General features: G+C 42.5%; 1 protein-coding gene across 2 annotated transcripts in view; it reads left to right on the top strand.

Annotated features, from left to right (window-relative positions):
• The window catches only part of PLXNA4 (plexin A4), a 611693-nt gene that overhangs the window by 325641 nt on the left and 263539 nt on the right, over positions 1–22513 (top strand). The window lies entirely within an intron of this gene.

The following is a 22513-nucleotide window of genomic DNA, read 5'->3' on the forward strand; positions in this document are numbered from 1 at the left end:
CAGAGAGGTTTTAAACCATGACTTAAATCGGAAAGATTTTAAAGATTAATGATTAAACCACAGAGATGTAAATCACAAGGGAAAAAGAGAGATGAGCATGTAAACAATTGATTTAAATCCAACTGCCCCTTTTATAAAAGATGTTGCTTTCTGAGCAAATGTGCACAAACAAGTCAAATACAGGTTTGCAAGCCAGAGGAACATTCTTCTTTCTCCTCTCCCCCCCCCCCCCCCCCAATATTTTTAAAACTCCCATCCTCCTCCCTCTCTTCTCTTCTTTTCTCTGCCTCCCATCCCACCTTTCCCCCAGATAGCCTCCAAAATTAAATCATTCAAAGGGTATCCTTAAAAATGTAACTAAATGGCAAAGAATAATTTAAAACAGCCAGTGAAATTTACAGTAGATCAAAAGCAGTGAAAAAACACACTATTAAAATCCTTTTCTTTAAAAAACAGTAACAACACCCTCTCCCCAAAAAACCCACAGTCAGTTCCATAGGGTCTGTCTAAGAAAATAGATGATGATGATGATGATGATGATAATAATAATAATAATAATAATAATTCCTATCAACACAAGGACACCATCAAGGGGGTATGTCTAACCTCCTTTGGGAAGAGAACTCCAAAGCCTGGGAGCAACCACCAAGGCGGCCCTCTTATGTTCCCACTAGACATGCCTCTGAAGGAGGTGAGATTGATAGAAAGCTTTTCCAACAAGATCTCAAAACTCTGGTAGACGTGCATGAGGTGACAGTCCTTCAATATTTTGGAGGCTGTGGGACTTGCTTCAATTGGCATTCAGCTGATCTCCTCTCTACTTGCCTTCTACCACCCCGTTTCCATTCCCATTATGTCTTTAAACATTTTAAAACTGTTTTAATCAGTGTTTGTTTTCAGTATAATAGCTGTGATCATACACCTTGCGAGCACAGTGTAAACCTACACACATGAATTTATACAGTGGTTGTGCTACACCATGTTGCTGCTGAATATTGACATGATGCACCTGGTTGTGTATATGCTCCTGTGTATGCACATTGTCCACTCATACAATGGAGAATCCAGGGTCTGTTTCTGTAGTCCCAGGGGATCAAGTGGCCAGTTGAAGGCATTGCCAAATAGGCATTCCAACCCTGAAGTGTAAAGATATACCACTGAATACTAAAGTTAGGATTGTCCATGCCATCAATTTTCCTTTTTTTGTCTATGGTTGTGAAAGAAAGTTAAGAAAGCAGACAGGAAGAGAACCAACTCATTTGAGATGTGGTGCTGAAGAGGAGTTCCGCGAATACTGTGGACAGCTAAAAAAATAAATGGGTCCTAGAGGAAATCAAACCTGAAATCTCCTTGGAAGCCAAGATGACTAAACTGAGTCTGTTGTAGAATCACAGAGCTGGACAAGACTTCAAGGACCATATCTTGTACTTTGGCCATATCTTGAGAAGACACGACTCACCAGAAAGGACAATAATGCTTGGTAAGGTAGAAGGCAGTAGGAAAAGAGGAAGATTGCATTCCAAATAGATGAACTTTATCAAGTAAGCCATGACTGCCTTAAGTCTGCAAGACCTGAACATGGTGGTTGATGACAGGGGGACTTGGAGTTCTCTTGTTCATGGGGTTGCCTTGAGTTGAAGTTGACTTGATGGCAGTTAACAATAGAAATCTAATAATGCACAATTGCAGTTAGAATCCTGTTTGTTGCTTCTAACCAGAAGAGTGACCCATTGAATCCTTTATGGAATAGTTATTGATGATCATAGGCAAATCTGAGTGGTTTGTGGGCTCTGTTCTAGTGAGGACTCACAAGAAGATTTGGTCTCATGTGAAATGGACCCACTTGTGGAGCTCCACTTAAACAAGCCCAAACTGAATGTGCCCATGGCACAACAGTCAAAAAGATACATCTAAGTGTGTAAGAGACTTTGCACAGATGTACAGTGGGCCCTTGGTATCCTCTGGGGTTTGGTTCCAGGAATCGCCATTAATACCAAAATCTGTGGATCCTCAAGTCCCATTAAATACAATGGCATAGTAAAATGGTGTCCCGTATATAAAATGTCAAAAACAAGGTTTGCTTTTTGGAATTTAGATAGTTTTAGAAATATTTTCAAGCCGTGGATTGTTGAATCCATGGATAAAGATGGCCGAGATTATGGCATCCACAGATTTATGATCAATAATTCATTTAATTGTTGTTTCTTTTTTAAAAATGTTGTTTAGTGCCATCAGTTATTTCATTGCACTTTGATTTCTGTTGTAAACTTGGCTCCTGCACTAAGAAAAAAAAAGGATAATAAATAAATATGAGTTTAGGCTACTGGTTTGTGGCTCAGGTTTTTCTCATGGCATTTAGCGTGGCACCGCAAGGGCTGTGACATTATCATGCTATGCATGGCTCCACAGCAAAGAGCCAGCAATGCGAAGCAAGGATGAGTCTGTGCACTGCATAACGGCACTGTTACCTGGGTGCAATGAAGGGGAAAGAGATACCCAGCTGCAGGAGGAGTAACAACTCTATAGCATTCCTGGCATCTCATTAAAAATACTGGTTTTAATGAGACTTCCTTCCCAAGGAGATGTGCAAGAATTGTAGTGCTTAGCATCAACGTTTGCCTGCCAAGGCCTTGCTGATGTCATTTGCAGGAGAAGAAAAGGCTCAGGGGGGAAAACTGCAGAGTGACTTTGGGAAGCGAGCCAAAGGACCACCAAGATGACATCATGCACTGCTTGCAAAACAAAACAAAACAAAACACCCAGCTTCCCTCCCTGGTGTCTCTCGATAGGAAAGACTGTTGTCTGAAATGGAAGAACCACTGCCAGTAATATGAACCAGTGATTCTCAATCTTGCCTATTTGGCACTCCCAACAGCCAGAATCCCTGGGCATTGGCCACGCTAGCTTGGACTTCTGGGAGCTCTAGTTTGAAACATCTGGAGATGCAAAGCAGAAGAATGTACAAGATGTTGGCCCAGGTGATCTTGGTCAGGGTGGGAAACTGCATGGAGGGAAAGGGCCAGTTTGCCCCCAGACCACCCCACTCAGCAAATCCAGTTATCTCCCTTTTCCTTTGTTGTCCTTCTCATAATGGTTACCAGAAGCAGTGTTGCAGCACTCCTTGTCAGCATTTTGAGAGGGACTGCAGAGATTTTAAGAGAAAAAGAAGAAAGTACTTCCTTCCGACCTCCACAGCAAACCCAAATATCCCCCTTTCCCTCAGTAGTCTCTCTCAAAATGGTTATTGCAAACACTTCTTGTCACCATTTTGAGAGGGACTGCAGAGACTTCAAGAGGAAAAGATGAAGGCCTTCCTCCCCACTTCCAGAGCAAACCAAAATAGCTCCCTTTTCCTCCATTGTCTCTCTCAGAATGGTAACTGCAAGCACTTCTTGTCACCATTTTGAGAGGGGCTGTAGAAACTTTAAGGGGAAAAGACGAGAGGACTTCCTCCCCATCTCTACAACAAACCCAAATACAGTATATCCCTTTCCCTCTGTTGTCCCTCTCAAAATGGTTACTGGAAGTGCTGTTACAGCACTTCTTGTCAGCATTTTGTGAGAGACTGCAGAGACACCAAGGGGAAAAGATGAAGGGCATTCCTCCCCACCTCTACAGCAAACCCAAATACCTCCCTTTTCCTCTGTTCTTCTCAAAATGGTTACTGGAAGCGCTGTTACAGCACTTCTTTTCAGCACATAGATACATCCAATTGATCCAATGGTTCATGCTATGTATGCAAAGACCTTTTAAAAATATCTGAAAAAGTTAAAAAAAAATTGTCATGTGTCAGAAGAATCCTGTAGTGACACAAATCTTCACAGTTCAGGACATTTTCTGTACAAAATGTGTGCATGCAGTGAGGTTTCCTTGTGCAGAAAATCCATTTTTAATGGAAAAACAAACAAAGAAATCCATGTATAAATTTTGTGCAGAATGAGACCTGAATTGCAACTTTCAAAATTTCACAGTGGGAAGTAGATTGCTTTGAATATGAAATTAGCCAAAAATTACATCCCTGTTCTGCTCCAGTAAGGGCTACAAGAGCATTTAGAGACATACTTTTTGCACAAAAATATTGTACACACAGTTCTACTAACATTCACAAAATGTTAAAAAAAAAACCTTTAAAATTTGGCACCAACCCCCTTCCCCCATAACCTTGCCCAGCTGGGCATACATTTAAAGTTTTTAAATCTCCATTGCAAGATCAAAAATAAAAGCAGTGACTTATATTTCCAGTGCTAAGTGACATGAAAGTTGCTCTTGTGGACCACAGTCTACTATCCAATTCAATGTACAAGAGCCATGGTTGTGTATCTTTTTTTTTTTTTAAATGGCTACTCTCTTGAAATATGTGCAAAGCAATGCTCTGTGAACATCCCATGATGGAAGAGGAAGGCTGGGGGTGTGTTTTTATTTTAATTTCTTTGTTGGTTGGTTTGGATGTTTTGCTTCTTGACTTTTTCTTCTTTCTCAAAATATGTTTGCTCTCTAACGTGTGTTGATGCAGCAAATACAGATGTTTGTGCAAACAACCCAGCTGGGAGAGCTGCTTTGAACTCCCTTTGCAGGAGACCAGGAATGTGGTGTACAGATGATGCCGGGAGGAGATGCACTGCCTGATGTGCTCCAGAAGGCATCCCCATGGGGTAACAAGAGACAGGGAATGGGAGATGGTGGCAGACAATAAGACCAGGGCTGCATCCGCACTGCAGAAATAATCTGGTTTGATACCACTTTAATGGCTATGGCTCATTGCTATAGAATTCTGGGGACTATTGTGGCACCAGAGCAAAGCAGTAAAGTGGTGTCAAACTGGATTATTTCTGCAGTGCGACTACAGAGAAAGCAGAGGCTGCATGGGACCAGCAAGTGAAACTGGAGCACAGGATCAGGTCTGGCTTGGGGAAGGAGTCCCTGTGAGCAGATGGTTTCTGTGTCAGTGGGATAGTGAATGTGGGCTTTGAAAGGAGCTCTCCAATCCATCCTCCCCATACTTTTAGTACCTTGGACAGTTCCCCTTCCAAGTTAAAACAGTGGCTAGCATCCTGTTGGTGTTTTATGCATACATACACATGCAGGGTCCCTCCACCTTTGTTTGACTATAATGTAGCATTCATATTCAATTCCTAGTTCCCTAAATGGTATTCTACAAGTATAACTGTTGCACATATAGGGTGCATTCTATTGTTGTTGCTGTTGTGTGCCTTCTAATCATTTCTGACTTATGGCGACTCTAAGGCAAATGTATCACAGGGTTTTTCTGGAGCTGAACATATGTGATTTGCTGAAAGTCACCCATTGGGTTTTCGTGACTGAGCAGGGAATCAAACCCTGGTCTCCACAATCTTAGTCCAACAGTCAAACCACTCCACCCTGCTAGCTTTCCATACCAATTTATTCACTGGGTTGTGGAAACAACAAGCTCATTCAGAGAACACCATCATTTACACAATGCTGACATTCAGCAAAGGATGTTGTCAGTCATCCACCTCTCATCTGAATATGATGTAGAATCCTGGCTTAAAATCCAGAACAGACTCATTGTCCTGTTTCATTCCTGCAAAACCTTTCCTCCTTTTTGCCCTGCTTGCCTACCTGTTTGTTACTGGATTAGCATCTCTTAAACTACTCCCATAGCATCTTCTCCTTAATGAATAAGTACAACTTGGGCCCTTCTTGTTGCTATGAAAAACTTGGGAAGATGCCTCTTAAACAGTGTTACATTATTGCAAAGGTGGAGGTCAATCAGTTGTTGATCTACAACTCCCATCATCCTAACCAGCATAGCCCAAGATGGGACATACTGGGAGCTGCAATCCAATAACGTCTTCAGGGGCACATGATCCTCACCCCAAAAGTAATTACTTTTATAATAATTTCTAGGCAACTCTTTACTTTTCTGTTTCTCAAATTAATTTGAAATCAGTTACTTACAAACTCTGTTTCTACCATAGCATTTCTTTAGTCCAGGAATGGGAATTTTGGCATTCCAGATGTTGCTAATCTGCAACTCAAGCATTCCTCACTCTTGGCTGTGCTGACTAGGGCTGCTGTGTTTTGCAGTCCAACAAGCCCTGCACCATTCCTATTCCTCTCTTACTCTAAAGGTTTGGGTAGATATAATTTGGGCTAGAAACAAGCACCTATGTGGATCCTGGAAATAACAACCACTCTTTCTCTGGGTCCTAATGTACTTACCTTCCTCTACCATAATGGTTCTCAACAAAGAAGTCTCTATTGCAGTGATGGTGAACCTTTTAGAGGCTGAGTGCCCAAACTGCAACCCAAAATCCACTTATTTATTGCAAAGTGCCATATCCCCCTGACTTTCCATTAACAAACTTTGGCAAACTCCGTGCTGGGGTGACGGCACATGTGCCCACAGAGAGGGCTCTGAGTGCCACCTCTGGCACGTGTGCCATAGGTTCGCCATCACTGCTCTATTGGATGGACCATCTCTATCCAATAGAGCCTTCTTGGTTGAGAACCATTCAATCCAGGGTAACTAAAATGGTGAGAAGTCTAGAAACCATGCCCTATGTGAAAAGTGGCTTAGAGAGCATGGTATGTTTAGCCTGGGGAAGAGAGGGTGAAGAGGTGACATGATAGCCATGTTTAAATATTACTTGTTGGTAAGAGCTGTTCAACAGTAGAATATTGCCTTGGAGTGCAGTGGAGTCTTCTTCTTGGAAGGGTTTTAAACAGAGACTGGATGTCTCTCTGTCACTGGAAGTGCTTCGATGGTGTCTTCCTGCATGGCAGGAAGAAACTGGTGCCCCTTGTGATCTCTTCCAAATCGATGATTCTATGATCTCCCAGAATCCATAACCATTAGCCATCCTGGCTGGGTCTCCAGGAGCTGAAGTCCAGCAACATCCAGAGCTATGTTTCTCAGTTGAAAACCATTGCTCTGCAATGATCTATGAGCCCTTTCCCTTTTGTCCCCACATCTGTAATAGATCCTTCAGTCCCTAAAACTCACTCTTTTTGTTTTGTTTTGTTTTTGCTTCCTTGGCCATTTGTGTTGGATATTCATCATTGTTTTCCATAATTCTTCCAATGCCTTCCTTGTTTTGATTTCTGTCATGGAACTATGGAATGCCAGCTGCTTGTATGATGGGAAGGAGAGAGAAAGAGACAGAGAAATATCCACCACCCCAAATTTTCCATCACGATTTTCCTGGGTAGGGGGTAATTTCATGAAAAACAGCAATAAATGAAGTGCAGTTTATGACGCTGAAGCTCCCAGAGCCTAAATGGATTAAACATGTGCATGCTGTGCGCTCAGAAACTGGAGAGGAAGATGCAGAGGGTCTAGATGGTTTTGAGCAGTCTGGATGTGAAGAAGGAAAGGGGTTTGTAGTCTTCCTCTCTTTCTACTGCCATCCACCTTTCTTAGCATTATTGCCTTTTCTATCGAATCCTACCTCATCATCTTGGCTTCCAGGGAGATTTCAGGCTTCATCTGTTCTAGAACCCATTTGTTTGTCTTTTTGGCTGTCTGCTGTATCCTCAATACTCTTCTCAAATGAGTGGGTTTTCTTTCTCTTCACTTTCTTCACTTTTCACCTCTCACAGCCATATATTGTGATGGGGAATACAATGGCTTGGATGATCCTAACCTTCATGTTGTATATCTTTGCACTTCAGGAACTTATCTGTTTCTTTCATAGCTGCCTTTCCCATTCCTAGTCTTCTTCTGCTTTCATGACTTCAGTCCCCTTTCTGATCAATGACTGATCCAAGCTATGGGAATTTTTAAAAACTGTTTCAATTTCCTTGTAGTCTACTTTGAATTTATGTAAATCCTCTGTGGCCATTATTTTTTGTTTTCTTAACATTCTGCAGTAAGCTTGCCTTTGCACTTTCTTTTTTAACTATCTCTCATAATTGGCCCTAGTCTGTGTTGTTTTCTGCTAGTAATATGGTATCATCTGCATATTTTAGATTGTTGATATTCCTTCCTGCTATCTTCACTCTTCCTTCCTCTGAGTCGAAACCTGCCCTGACTATTGTATTGTTTGCAGACAAGTTGAACAAATGTGGTGATAGATTGCAGCCTTGTCTGACCCCCCTTTCTGACTGGGAACCATTTTGTTTCTTCATATTTTGTTCTAACAGTAGCTTCAGGTCCTGAGTACAGGTTGCACATGAGGACAATCAAACATGATGGTACACGCATTTTTTTTCAGGGGTACATCATGGTTTATGGAAAAGAGGGGGATACAAAATGTCAAATTCCAGTTGGCTGAGCATCACCATCTATGAGATATTGGGTAGGTTTGCCTTAGATTTGCCGTACATTGGAACTGGCTTGAAGGCACACAACAACAAAAATCCACATTTTAAAAGACCTATAACCTTTCCCCATATTCTGTACTGGCTAAGGCCAGTAAGAGTTTTGGGAAACACATCAGGACAGCAATCGTTGCCGAAGATTTCTGTAGAGCATATCCTGACAGAGAGGAAAACAGCTGAGGAAAAGGGGAGGCAAGACAAAAGCATTACCCGATGGGTTCATGTTTGCAGGGGAAATGGTATCTTGATCCTTATGCTCAGTGTGCTCCCACTGAGAATTGTTGTATGCAGTTTACATCTTGCAAAGTGCAACCACATCTTGGTTTTGACTGTAGGCATTCCAGTCTACAAAATGACAGATCTGTCGTTCACACTGTCCTGCATGAAAAGTGGGTAGGATTCTTCTTAGAAGTTACTAAGAGGCAACAGGAAAGAGGACTTTCCTCCTCTCCAGAACTAATGGACTCACTGTGACTTCAGCACCAAAACTAAAGGGCAGGTGCTTTTTCCAATCCTGCTGTTCTTGGCGATTGCTTTCATCTAGATGCTGCCACCTTGTGGTGACTGGGCATCATCACTACTGTTAAGAGTGACAAACTGGTTTAAGAAGATCAAGTGGCTGTGCAAAATCGTGATAATTTCATGGAGTTACAGTTCTCCCTCCATGCCCACAGATTTTTTTATCTATGGATTCAAGCATCCATGACTTGAAAATATTTTTAAAAATTGAAATCCCAAAAAGCAAGCCTTGATTTTGGTATTTTATATAATGGACACAAATTTATTTGTATCTACTGGGACTTGAGCATCCATGGATTTTGGTATCCATGTGGGGTCCTGGAACCAAACCCCAGCAGATACCAAGGGCCCACTGTACAGACTTCAAGCTGGGATGCCCCTCATTTTCTAACATTTGTTTCATAGGGAAAAGTCTTCCCATGACAAGCACTCCATTAGATACTTTCATACTTCCTTGCATATGTCAAGGGATGCCCGAGGATAGTACTATTTGATTATGTTTTACTGGAAGCCAGTAGGAGAAGAATTGACTGCAAAGTTCAATCAATATACAGTTCAGTCCACTTCCTCCTACCAGACGGCACAATCTGACTCTATCTGCTAGAAATGCAAGGAGGACTATCAAGCCCAGAGTGCAGGAAAATTACCTTTTGGGTGTCAGCTCCCATAATCCCTCAGCCAGCCTGTTACTCCTTTACAGTTTTAACTTGATCCATGGGGAGAGGCAGGTAAGAGAATAATAATAACAATGATGATGATGATGATGATGATGATGATGAGTATTATCATTATTATATAAAACCTAAAGCAGATTACATCTCTTACTCAACAGTCTGCTCCATCACATTTTAGTGCACTGGAAATGAAGGTTGCCTCTACACTGCAGAGTTAATGCAGTTTGACATTGCTTTAACTGCCATGACTCAATGCTAAGGAATTCTGAGATTTGTACTTTTGTGAAATATTTAGCCTTCTCTGTCAGAGAGTTCTGGTGCCGCCACAAACACAAATCCCAGGATTCATCAGATGGAGCCAGGGTAGTTAAAGTGATGTACAACTGCATTAATTCTGCATTGTAGCAGCAGCTGAGGAGATCGTGAAGGTGAAAGCCTCTTCCATTTTCCACAGATCGCCACAGAACTGACTGCTATTCCACTAAGAGTTGGAAAAGCATAGTCCCAGAAAGCATGGGACAGCGGTGCTTGGCAGGCAATCCTGGTGACCATTTGGGTTGTGGGGGCCATGGGTGGGATCTGCCAGCTTTATAGGCTTTACAAGGAGCAGCCAAGATCTGCTTGGGGCCCCAAGATCCTGGATTACACACTTTGTTCTGGACAATGCTTAATGTTGCTGGCTCTATCTCAGATTTAGGAACAGATGTTGGTTGTGATAAGTGAGTTGGTAGTTCCTATTATTCCAGCGGAGACTGGTGTCCTCTTGTGCTTGAAGCCTGTCCAAAGGTATCGAAAAAGTGAAGTGGATCCCTCTGAGCCCTAGGGTCCAAGAAGGACTTTGCCTGTTCCCTGATGGTCCCACACAGCATTCTTTGGAAGAAATTTCTATTACATTAATTGGAACCATTCAAATCCTCTAGAACATTTCATTCCCCATGTCTTTTGCCTCCCCCAATTGCCAGGATATTAAGGCTCAGGCTAATGTTTTCCCCATTGCATTTCTTTTTCTGCCTTTCTGCCTGCCAAGATCTGTGTGTGCAAACAAAGAGTTTCTCCCTTTCCCCCCTAATTGGCTGCCCTCTTCTGCTCCTAAAAGCAAGAACATGGTGGAGGATAAGAGGAAAGGCAGAATACATTGGTCTATCTGACCATCGCTTCAAGTGAACTTTCCAGCAAAAGTAGATAGACTCAAGCCAGCTTCCTGTGGTTGTCATGCACATGTGCAACTGTTTTTGTACGTGTGGTTGTACTTTTTGGGGCCAACGATGTATTCAATTCATGGCTGTGTTAGCAGAATTGCACAAATGTAGCCACTGTGGTGTAATGGTCTGAGCTTTGGACTATGAATCTGCAGACTGGGATTCAAATCCTGGCTCAGCTAAGGAAACCCACTGGGTGACCTTGGGCAAGTCACATTGTCTCCACCTCAGAGGGTCACAAAGGCATCCCTCTCTGAAGAAACTTGCTAAGAAAACCTAAGAGAGGTTCACAACAGCAACAATAACGTCCATATTACATGGGCCTGATTACTATTAGTAGTCCCCTACTAGAGTAGAGCCATTGAATCAATGAATCAATCATTGAATCATATGTTGACTTGCTATTGAACATTAGATTCAATGGGTTTACTCCAGCTTTGGAGGTTTTTAAATAGAGGGTTGAATGAGCCTCTTTCAAGAGGGCTTTAGTTGTGAATTCCTGCCTGACTATATGGCCATTGTAGTCTCTTCCAACTCTTAATATTTTGTGATTTTATGATTCTATTATTATATGATTCTACTCTAGTTGGGATTAACCAACCAGAAGTTGGCCACTTAGAACCCATTGAAACAATTGTAATAATAATAATAACTACTACTACTACTACTTTGACTAGTATTATATTTATTCATATCCTGCTTCTTTCCCAAAATTGGGACACAAAGCGACTTACAAATTAAAACAGTACAATTAAAGACATACACCAGTTTGCAACAAAATAGAATTAAACTAGTACAATATTAAAACACCACTCAGTTCAAAGATAAAAACAGTACATATTAAAACAGTTTAAAAATATGAAAACACATTGAAACAGTAAAAATAAAACTATATGCATAACCTTAAGTGTTTCCCAGCAGTGCAGGGTTTGACAACATGCTTCCTTAGGGCGAAATGGGAGTAGGAGTATGAGGGAGAGAACCAAAGAGAAAACAGAAGATTTGTGTGGTTGTGTGGGATCAGTTTGTGTGTGGAATTAAGACATTCTGGCCATGTTTGCCTGGGCTAAATTCCACATCTTCTCCACATCCTCAAGGTGACCAATCAGTAGAATGCACTCCCCGATTCTGGTGCAAACTGTCTGGACGGCATCTGGAGCATTCAGCACCGAACTGGGGGTATATCCTTATTAGGCCAGATTTAAATCAATACAAGGTAAGATTCTACAGCAAATCATTAAACAGAGAGTCTGTGAACATTTAGAAGGGAATGCCATAATCACAAAAAGTCAACATGAGTTTCTCCAAAACAAGTCATGCCAGACTAATCTGATCTCTCTTTGTTTTGATAAAATTACCAGCTTGGTAGATGAAGGGAATGCTGTAGATATAGTATACCTTAATTTGAATAAGGCTTTTGACAAGGTCTCCTATGATATTCTTGCAAACAAGCTAGTAAAATGTGGGCTAGACAATGCAACTGTTAGGTGGATTTGTAATTGGTTGACCGGCCGAACCCAAAGGGTGCTCAGCGAGGCTCTTCTTCTTCATCCTGGAGAGAAGGGACCAGTGGGATGCCATAGGGTTCTGTCCTGGGCCCAGTGCTATTCAACATCTTTATCAATGATTTGAATGAAAGAATAGAGGGCATGCTGTTTGCACATGTGTCCCACTGTGCCATGGGGGACATCTTCTCCCAGAGTATTTTGTCCCATACAGACACCTCTTTGTTTCCCTAAGGCACTGAGGCCTTATCATGATGGACTGTGATGTTTAAGGGAACCAGAAGGGTTGATGAAGTGACACCTCAAGTTAATAATGCTTCCTTGCTCCTTCCTCTCTGATGCTGTGAAAGATAGACAAGGAGACAGAGAGATGAAAAAGAGTATCTCACTAGGCTTGAGCAATCCGTCTCCGTAGGGAAGCTGAGGTAAACCTGGTCAATGAAACTCTACCCAAAGTGGTTTTGACATAAGGTCACAGACCGAGACAACACAAGGTCAGGAGTTCAGCGTCAATACAACAAGTGCCAGTCACAGCACAAAAGCGGCAGGGATGAGACAAGCCTATCAAGTGTTGCCCAGGAGGTAGTGTGTTGAAGCCAGGCCCTGTGAACGTTTTCCTGAGCCAGTCCTGCCAGATTGCCTTCGACTGGTTCCCCACCGCCACCCCACTGGCCTGACGGAGTGACATTTTCCTCAGCCAGCCTTTTCTGACAAGCCATCAAACAAAGAGATTATAAACCCTGGAAGTTTTCCCCAGGTGTATTGTGTGAGGGGGAGAAAACGGTAACTGTCCCCTTCCAATGCTGCAAGCGTTGTGACCAAAGGATCTGAGGAAACACAATGGTTCTGGGAACAACTGACCCACACACCCCATTGTTAGAAAAGGAGGGGCTTATTGCAGGGCTGAGTCAAATGGAAAGGGGTTGTGCAAATATTTCTTTCACTTGCTATCTCACTCACCCATATGCAAAAGGCAAGGCTTTGGATGAAGTGTGTGTGTGTGTGTGGGGGGTGGGGGTAGTGAAGAATAGTGATTTAATGACACTCTTAATTTAATATGATGGCTGGCGTCCTTTTGGGAAGTTGCATCATTGCAAACTGACTTACAGTCACATAAAGCTGAATTGTACCATTGCAAAATGTTCATATTCTCAGGAATGGAGCAGAGATCTAGCTATCCCATTGGGACCATTGCACAAGTGAAGCCGGCAGTGTGACCATTGGCAATGAGGCAAATACCAGAATTCCATCGTATTGAGCCATGACAGTTAAAGCAGTGTCAAACTGCATGATTTCTGCAGTGCAGATGCAGCCTAGGGATGATGTTATGGTTCTGTGCCTGGCCATGGACGCATAGTCAGATGCCTCTCCAATCCTGCTAGCATTCCCTCGATCCCTGAACGGTCATGAAGGGAGGAGGTTGCAACAGATGTGGCATAGCTCTGCCCACAGAACTTTTATACTCCTCTGCAAAATCTTAGCTCTGGTGTTGTCCTGTGTGTGTTAGGCATAGATTATGTGTGGGAGAGGGAAGAAGCTATGTCTATGAGTGCCTGATGAGTCTCAGACTGAGCCTGTACATCTGTCTGGGAGTGTCTGACTTGCTTCTTTGCAAGTGGCTGTACACATTTTGGGTAAATGTGGTGATCTCAGAAGGTTTCCGCTGCAGTTCTCATATGACAGCTCTTGGTCATTCAAAGACCCCATTATGACCATGCCAACTATACTTCTGTGGGGTCCTCCAGATCCCAAGAGGTCACCATTGTATTTATTGTGTGGCAGCATGATCTCATCCCTTCAGCTCAAGAATGTCTGGTCTGGCAATCCTACAAATAAGTGGACACAAGGCCAGATGCTTCTAAGCAGCACAACAGAGGAGTCCTCATGTAATCACCAGACAGATAGATCCCAAACATGTTTAGGCATATGTTCATGCTTTGTGTTCAATAAGGTGTGTGTGTGTGTGTGTGTGTGTGTGTGTGTGTGTGTGTGTGTGTGTATATATAAAATCATGTAACACAATTTAAAAAAAAAAACCAAACATAAATACACATCCATTACACACTCTTCCCAATATTCATTCATATATATATATATATATATATATATATATATCTCACATTCATTCCAAAATCATTCACTGCTTCCATTTCTACAACCTCGGGAGAGTTTCCACAAAATAATATTTACCCATTCTATCTTCATTGTTCATACCAAGTTTTTCTATCCCTTGTCTGATAATATTCACAGGGAAGTATCTAGTTTATGTATGTATGTATGTATACAAATATATCTAAACACTCTACTGATTTGAACTTGGAAGTTTTAACTTTTTTTGAACTACATTGCCCAGAATCCTCCAGCCAGCCTGACTACACTGACTGAGAGGTCCTAGGAGCTGAAGTCTCAAACATTTCCATTTCCAAGCCATGTTCCTCATAGGTATACCTATCTACCAAGGGATCTTGTAGCATCTTTGAGACTCTGTAGACCAAGTTGTAGTATAGGTTTTGATAGACATGGTCTATATCCTCAGATGTTTGCATGCCTCTGAGGAAGTAGACCAAATCTATGAAATCTTATGCTACAACCTCTTCGACAGAATCTTAGCTTTGGAAGGCATCTCAAGGGCTACCTAGTCCCAAATTCTATGTTGCTTTCTCAATGAATTGTTGTGTGCAAATGATCAAGTGTGGCATTCATCTCTGGAAGCTCGGTCCCAATGTCACGCGATCCCCACCAAGGGCAGAGTCCACTCCTCCTGGCACGAACCGGCTGCTTGTGGCGAGAGCCCAGCCTTTGCTAATGGATGGCCTGGCGAGACTTCTTGCCTGCTGAAGGCTTGCTCTTGGCAGGCTGTTACCTTGAAAAATTAGCTCTCCCGAGCTTGCCTCTTGTTGCTACAAACCAACGCTTCCCATTGATTAGCACATGGCTTGTAAGTGTCTAATTTATCAATCAGCTGGCCTGGGGGGAGTGTGTGTAAACCAAGATTTCAAAAATTATGTCATCTGTCAGTTGACTGGGGAACGGGAATGTTGTGTGGACTTGGCGCAAAGGGCCCTTGCTGTGCAGAGAAAGGAAGGGAAGGAAATTCAATGGCATCCCCGGTATGGCTAGGCCTTTTATGGGCCTGAAAATACCTGGGCTTAGCAAGAAGGGAGCTTATCAGGAGAAGCTGATGGCCTCTCTGTCAGAGGGGCAATGAATCTGCTGTGGATTTGAGGAGCTACTCACTGAAAGAGCCAAGCTGCAGAGCCCTAAATCCCAAATAGCTTAAGCAACTTGGATCTAACCTGTACTTGAGAGATAATGCAGTTTTACACTGGTTTAAGTGCCGTGGATCCATGCTATGGGATCCTGGGATTTCTGGTTTGTTGTGGCACCAGAGAGCTCTCTGGCAGAGAAGGTTCAATATCTCACAAAACTGCACATTCCAGGATTCCACGGCATGGAGCCATGGCAGTTAAAGTGATGTCAAACTGCACTATTTCTGCAGTGCAAATTATACCATGGATAGGTTCTTTAAAGTGCTTTTAAAAGTCCTTTAAAGGCCTTTAAAGAGTGGACACATTGACACGGAGGCTGGAAGCCACCAATGGCCCTGGGATGTTCTGGGAAAAATAAAAGACACATTGCAATGGTATATCCTGGACTTCTGGATCCCTTTGAGTTCTGTTACTGTGCATCAAACTTTTCCATAAAGCTCCTCTACTTTGGATTGCAACTCTGAAAACATCCAGCCAGCATGGTCACGGCAGTGTCAGGACATACTGTAGCTATAGGGAACATGGAATAAGAGCATAGACCTCCAAACTACGATTCTGCCTCCCAAGTGAAATTTTCCTGTAGTCCCCCAATTTCTAGCACTGCAGAGAATGAGAGAATGAAAACGCTTCGTACCTCAAAGTCTCCTGTTTATGGTATTTGCATTCCTTTGGATCAGAGTGCCAATGTGGAGTAGTGGTTTAAAGCATTCGACTATGACTCTGGAGACCAGGATTCAAATCCCAGCACAGCCACATAAACCCACTGGGTGTTTGGGGGCAAATCACACTTTCTCTGCCTCAAAGGATGGCAGTGGCAACCCACTCTGAAGAAACTTGCCAAGAAAATGATAGGGTCACCATAAGCCAAAATGCCTTGAAGGCACACAACAACAATCGCAGTTCCCTTGGTCACTTTGCCTGCCGCTTTTTCTTGGCATGCCTAAATTCCATATCTAAATATCTTCAACTGAGGATCTACCACAATCTAGAAATTTGGTAACTGAAGGAAAATTTCACTGGGAAGGTAGTTTCTTATGGTGGGGGGAGCAAACACTTTCACCCCCATAGCAATATCCTTGGATGGTGCCACTTTCTGTTCTCTCTTGGGCAGCAGCATTTCTTGGACTATCCCTGTCCTATCCATTGAATCAGTGCCAGCACATGTAGTTCAGGAAAAGGAACAGCTTTTTAAAACTTGTGAGCCCATGCGGGGAATCTCAGTGCTGTGTACAGGAAGGATCAACATAGTTCCTCTGTTTTGATTTCCGCTGAGACCTTGCTTTGACCTAATTTTTGCAGCCTAGTTGGCATAGCAAAGAGGTCAGTGGGTGAGGCTTTTCTTGGATTACAACCCACGGCTTTGCCAAGAGCAAAGGCTCCCAGGCTTCCGGCTGGCTCCTTCTCCAGCTCCATGCAGGCTGCAAGATTAAAAAGAGATATGTGCCAATGAAAGGAGTCAGGGGCCCATCCACACCATGCTTTTTCGCACTATGATTCCACTTTAATTGCCATGGCAACATTCCGTGAAATCCTGGGATTTGTAGTTTTGTAATGCCCTAGAGTTCTCTGACTCAGACTTTGAAATGCTCCCCCTTGATTGACATCTCCTGATTCCATGAGATGTTGTCATGACAGCTAAAGTGGAATATAGTACTATATTATTATTGTTGTTTGTTGTTGTTATTATTATCCCACCCTTTCCCCACAACAGGGACTCAGAGCGGCAATATTAAAAAATAGCACAATTAAAAGCATACTGAAAAGTGAGATTAAGATAGAATTAAATTATAACAATATTGGAACAAATTACATGTTAAAAGAATACAATACAGTTAAAAAGGTTCAAATGTTTAGACCACTTCAAAAGAATGTAACACCTGGCCCATTCTTTAAAAAACTTTCTGTCTTAAATACTTGTCTGCACAGAAAAAAATATCTGTTCTTGTGTGCCTTTAGGTCACTTTCAATTTATGGCAACCCTATCATGGGGTTTTCTTGGCAAGGTTGGTTCAGAGGAAGTTTGTCATTGCCATCCCCTGAGGCTGAGAGAGTGTCACTTGGGCAGGATCAGCCATATATTAGCACTATATAGTAAAGAGCCTGCGTGGCACAGTGGCTGGAGTGTTGGATTATGACTCTGAAGACCAGGGTTCGATTCCCAACTTGGCCATGAAACCCACTGGGTGAGCTTGGGCAAGTCACACTCTCTTAGCCTCAGAGGAAGGCAATGGCAAACCTTCTCTGAGCAAATCTTGCCATGAAAACCCCCATGACAGGTTCCTTCTTAGGGATGCCACAAGTTGGAAATGATTTGAAGGCACACAACAACAGCAGCAGCAGCAGCAGCAGCAGCAGCAGCAACAACAACTCAATATAATTGTGTAAATTGGGCTTTTAATATGTAATTGTGCCCGGGAAGGCTTTTTATTTGGGGTGATTCCTTTGGCATGTTTTAATTGGTTTTATATTTTTAAGTTAGTATTTTTAAGGATTTTACATTTTTTTTGGTTATATTAAGGTGTTATTCTGATTGTGTTTCAAAATTATACTGTTTTATTGCTGTTGCTTTTCAAGCATTTTTGTGAGCTGCTTTGGGTCCAATTTCAGTGAAAGCCAGAATAAAAATAAAATAAAACAAAACAAAAATTATGGGGAATTTTGAAGTATGGAAAGATAGTTGAAACTCCTCAGTTCAGTTCCTCAGTAGTGGGCAGCAGGCATGCTGGCTGGGGGATTATGGGAGATGTAGTTCAAACATGATAATTTCCCACTGTCTGCCCTAAACAAAGCTGGTGTCGTTGGGTGTGATGGAGGATATTATCCCATTGCAGATGCTGAAGTAAGATCCTACTGCCAGGCTAGGCTTCTGTATTATGGTTTGGAAGATGCCATTGCCTCAGGCAGCAGAATGTCTTGGGCTGGCCCCAGTAGTGATCTTCATCTCACTGGTGCAGCATCTGCACTGCCGTACTGCTTTAACTATCATGGCTTAGTGCTATGGAATCCTGGGATTTGTAGTTTGTTATCACACCCTGGTTCTCTGACAGAGAAGGCACAGTATCTCATTAAACTGCAAATCCCAGCATTCCATCACATGATAGTGACATCAATGTCAAACGGCATTTATTCTGCAGTGCCGATTGGGTCTAAGGCTGCATCTGCGCTGCAGAAATGCTCAAAGTGATGTCAAACTGGATTATTCCTGCAGCGCCATGCTTCAGTGCTATGGAATCCTGGGTTTTGCTGTTTGTTGTGGCACCAGAGCTGTCTGACAGAGATTGCTAAATATCTCAGAAAACTGCAAATCCCAGGCAAAGTGGTATCAAACTGCATTATCTCTCAAGCGCAAATTAGACCCACGTTTGGGATTTAGAGTTCTGCAGCATGGATCTTTCATTGAGTAGCTCCTAAAACCCACAAGAGATTCATTGCCCCTCAGACAGAAGCCATCAGCCTGAGTTTTGCAAAGGATGCATGCAGCCAACTCCTGGAATCCAAGCTGCCTCAGAGGCTTTATGATGATCAATTGATCAACTGCAAGCAGAGATTAGACAAATTACAGAAAGTGATTAAGAATGGACAGAGAAAGAGAAAGTGGGGGAAAGAGGGTGTCTCACCAGTAATAACAACCAGCCCACTCCTCTGCCTTGCCGGCCGCTTGCCCTCCCCGATTGCCACGATCAATAAAGCAACATTGTGTAGCCCGGATCAATGGAACAGCAGGAATACATCACACACATAACGGCCTTGGTGTTAGATCATATGCCAAGGTCCTGCTTTCTTTCTCTACCTTGGGAACAAGGGAGGCTGCAAGAGTTTACCTCCTGTCCTTTGGGGGACATTAGATTCATAAACTAGGGTGAGGAAATGATATCGGAAAAGCAATAAGACATTAGGGAGGTCTCTGTTCAGTCATAACTGCTGTGTCCGGCTGGTGCTTAGGGCAACTTGGATTGATGTGCCGAGCACCGGGCCTGTTGCACCTTCAGGGACAGAAGGTTTTAATGCTTTGATCTGATACTTTCTAATTTAGGAGACCTGTAGAAAGGGATCAAAGGTCCAGGTCGGCTAGTCTGCTAGGCCTGAAGTCTATCGATCTGCCCCATCCAGAGTAGACTCATTGGATGAATTGTCAAATGGTGAGTCAACATGTAGGCAAAATCCATTGCATCAATGGGTCTACTCAAGTTACATATAATGATAAGCTTCAAACCAGTGTATCCTCAGGCATTTCACACTGATGATAATGTATGTTGCCTCTGATGATAATGTACATAAGTTTTTGTGTCCTCATTCATTCATTCATTCATTTTATATGCTGCCTTGCTCCTAGAAAAAAACCCAAGGCAGCTTACAGATAAAAAGTTAGAAACTTTACAATAACATTTTTTTAAAAAAAAAATCATTTCAATTAAACAATACGTAATTACATAAGACTTACAAAACACTTTGGCTTTTTTTTTTAAACCCATAAATAAAGAACATACTGTATTATATTTTCTGCTGTGCTGGTCTCTCCATCCGTGATATGCTTTGTGTGACTTGAACATCTTATTGTGGCTCTACCATGTTATTATGAGCATCAGTGGCAAGGACAATTGCTTTTGTTAGGTGCTTGAACAATTAAAATAACTAAATGAAATAATGAACAGACAAGAGGGCTGCCCCTTGATGGCAGAAGTCAATTACCCTTCCAAGCATCAAGGAATCTAAAGCAACTGATCCAGATCCCATTCTGCTTTGGATCTCATTCTAGGTGGAGTACAAGTGGAATAAGTGCATTTGTGAATGAATGACATCCATACTTAGACTTTTGTGGGTTTTTTTGGGCTATGTGGCCATGTTCTAGAAGAGTTTATTCCAAAATGCATAGCCTGAAAACCCCACAAACTGTGGATGCTTGAAAATGTTCCAAAAAAGTATACATATCAAATATTAAAAAAATCCCTGTATAAAAAGGTCCAACTGTACTTTTTTAAATTTTAGTAAGCTGCCCTGTGTTTGGAGGAACTCAGTAACCTTTTGTTTGTCTTTTGATTTTAACTTATTTTTCATCCTGTGTCTAATGCAATTGTAATTGCCAGTATCTGACTTGTTGGACTAGAGACATTGTTTTTGTCAGAATGTTTTGTAATGGATGTTGTGCCTCAGACAAAAGTATTTACTTATACTCAGTGAAATGAGAGGGGAGGAACTATATGAAACAAATAAAAAGAATAAGAAAAATGGGAGGGAGGGAGGAGGGAACAGCCCATGCTAGACTGTCTTTTCCAGAAAGCCCACTGTGATGCTAAGGTTTCTGATTCCTCCTAGAAGATTTCCCCTGTTAACCTCGATCCTATTGATTTTGTTCCCCTGCGCTCAGGTTTCCTATTAGGCTGGAGCTTCTTGGCACTCATATCCTTTGGCTAGCCTGGATATTTAGAGGCAGAGAGGACGGCACCTGCATCTTTAAAGATTAATAGTATTGTTTGCTCATTAAGGAGATCATTCCGAGCTTGGCTGAGGCTGGAGCACTTGAACGCAAAGCATCTGTTTGCTACTGGGAGAGGATATTAATTGTCTTGATACTTCAGTGGATATAAATACAACCGCCAGTCCCAGATAATGTTCGAACAAACAAACAAACAGCTGCCAGGAGGGTTCCTCTGATGGCTGACCTTTGCCGAGCATCTTTCATAGCAACCTGCCTGGCAGAATAAAAATGAGTGGCATGAGGCTCCAGGGATGTGGAATTAATGTCGTTATGTCAGGATCCTACAGGGCTGCCAGATTGGCTTGGGCTGGGAGGGTGAAAGTGCCGGTTGGTTGCCTTGGTGTGTGGTTGTGAAGGCATACAGACATACAAACTCTCTCTTTCTCTCTCTCTCCAGTTGATTTTATCTTACAATTAAAATACCAATCCATATATCTTCCACACAATTCTGGAGTGCGTAAAATCCAGCACCAGAGAGCTGTTCAAGGTGCTAAACCTAGTTTGGAGATAGGGTGTAACTCTCTCAACAGCTCCTTTAAAGAACTGACCATGTCGGCTAGGGCATAGCTTCTCTCCCTTTGGTTCTCTAAAGGTGTAATTGTGTTAGTCTGCAGAATCAGTATGTAGAGAGATCTTGTAGCAGCTTTGAGACTGCATTTATCAGACCAAAGACCTGTTCCCCCACAGCAAGACGCAAATGCAAGAGTACTCTCCTGCTCATGTCCCAAAGCAAGTTATATGGAGACTACCTTCTGATGCTGGAACTATATATCTTTCATATGACTGATGGATATGTTGGCACATATGACTCAGTGACTTAAGACCAGTAACCCTAAGGTAATCCCTACTTCCATATGTACCTTACCAATGGCTAAGCTCATGTTTGGAGGGTCTTCCGTAACCACTACTACCCACACTAGTGCAAAGGGCAGTTAATCAGAGAAAGAATATTCTAACTAGTGTATCTGTGTAATGCCTCCCCAAAGAGCCTGACATCCTTGTTCGTAGCATGTTGAGGCAGTCCAAGACCTTCCTTTTCTGGCAAGCATTCATTTTGTAATGGATTTTGACTCACCCCCAGCTTTGCAAGTGGTTGCATGAAGCAGTGGTTGGAGCAGGGCTGGAAAGATCCACGTTGAAGGTCTCACTCTGCCTTTAAATCCTTTGATTGACCTTGGGCCAGACACAGCCTTCCTAACCCTGCTTCACTAGGTTGTTATGGGAGTAAAATAGGATAAGAAGGAAATACTTGCATTCCTGCTGCACAAGCAATGAGGATAAAATGGGGTGAGAAAGGAAATACTTGTATGCTGCCTTGAAGTTCTTGGAAGAATGTCTGTCTGTCTGTCTGTCTGTCTGTCTGTCTGTCTATCATCTGTCTGCCTGCCTGCCTGCCTGCCTGTCTATCTGTCTAGAGATACTCAAACAGATACAGAATTTAGAGACATACCCATGTTAATCTGGAATATGTGTATGCAAAGAGATCTTGTAGCACCTTTTAAACTAACTGTGCAAAAGACGTTGCTGCATAAGTTTCCCTAGACTTGGTCTACTTCTCAGATGCAGA

Source organism: Sceloporus undulatus, chromosome 5, assembly GCF_019175285.1.
Source record: "Sceloporus undulatus isolate JIND9_A2432 ecotype Alabama chromosome 5, SceUnd_v1.1, whole genome shotgun sequence".
NCBI lineage: Eukaryota > Metazoa > Chordata > Lepidosauria > Squamata > Phrynosomatidae > Sceloporus > Sceloporus undulatus.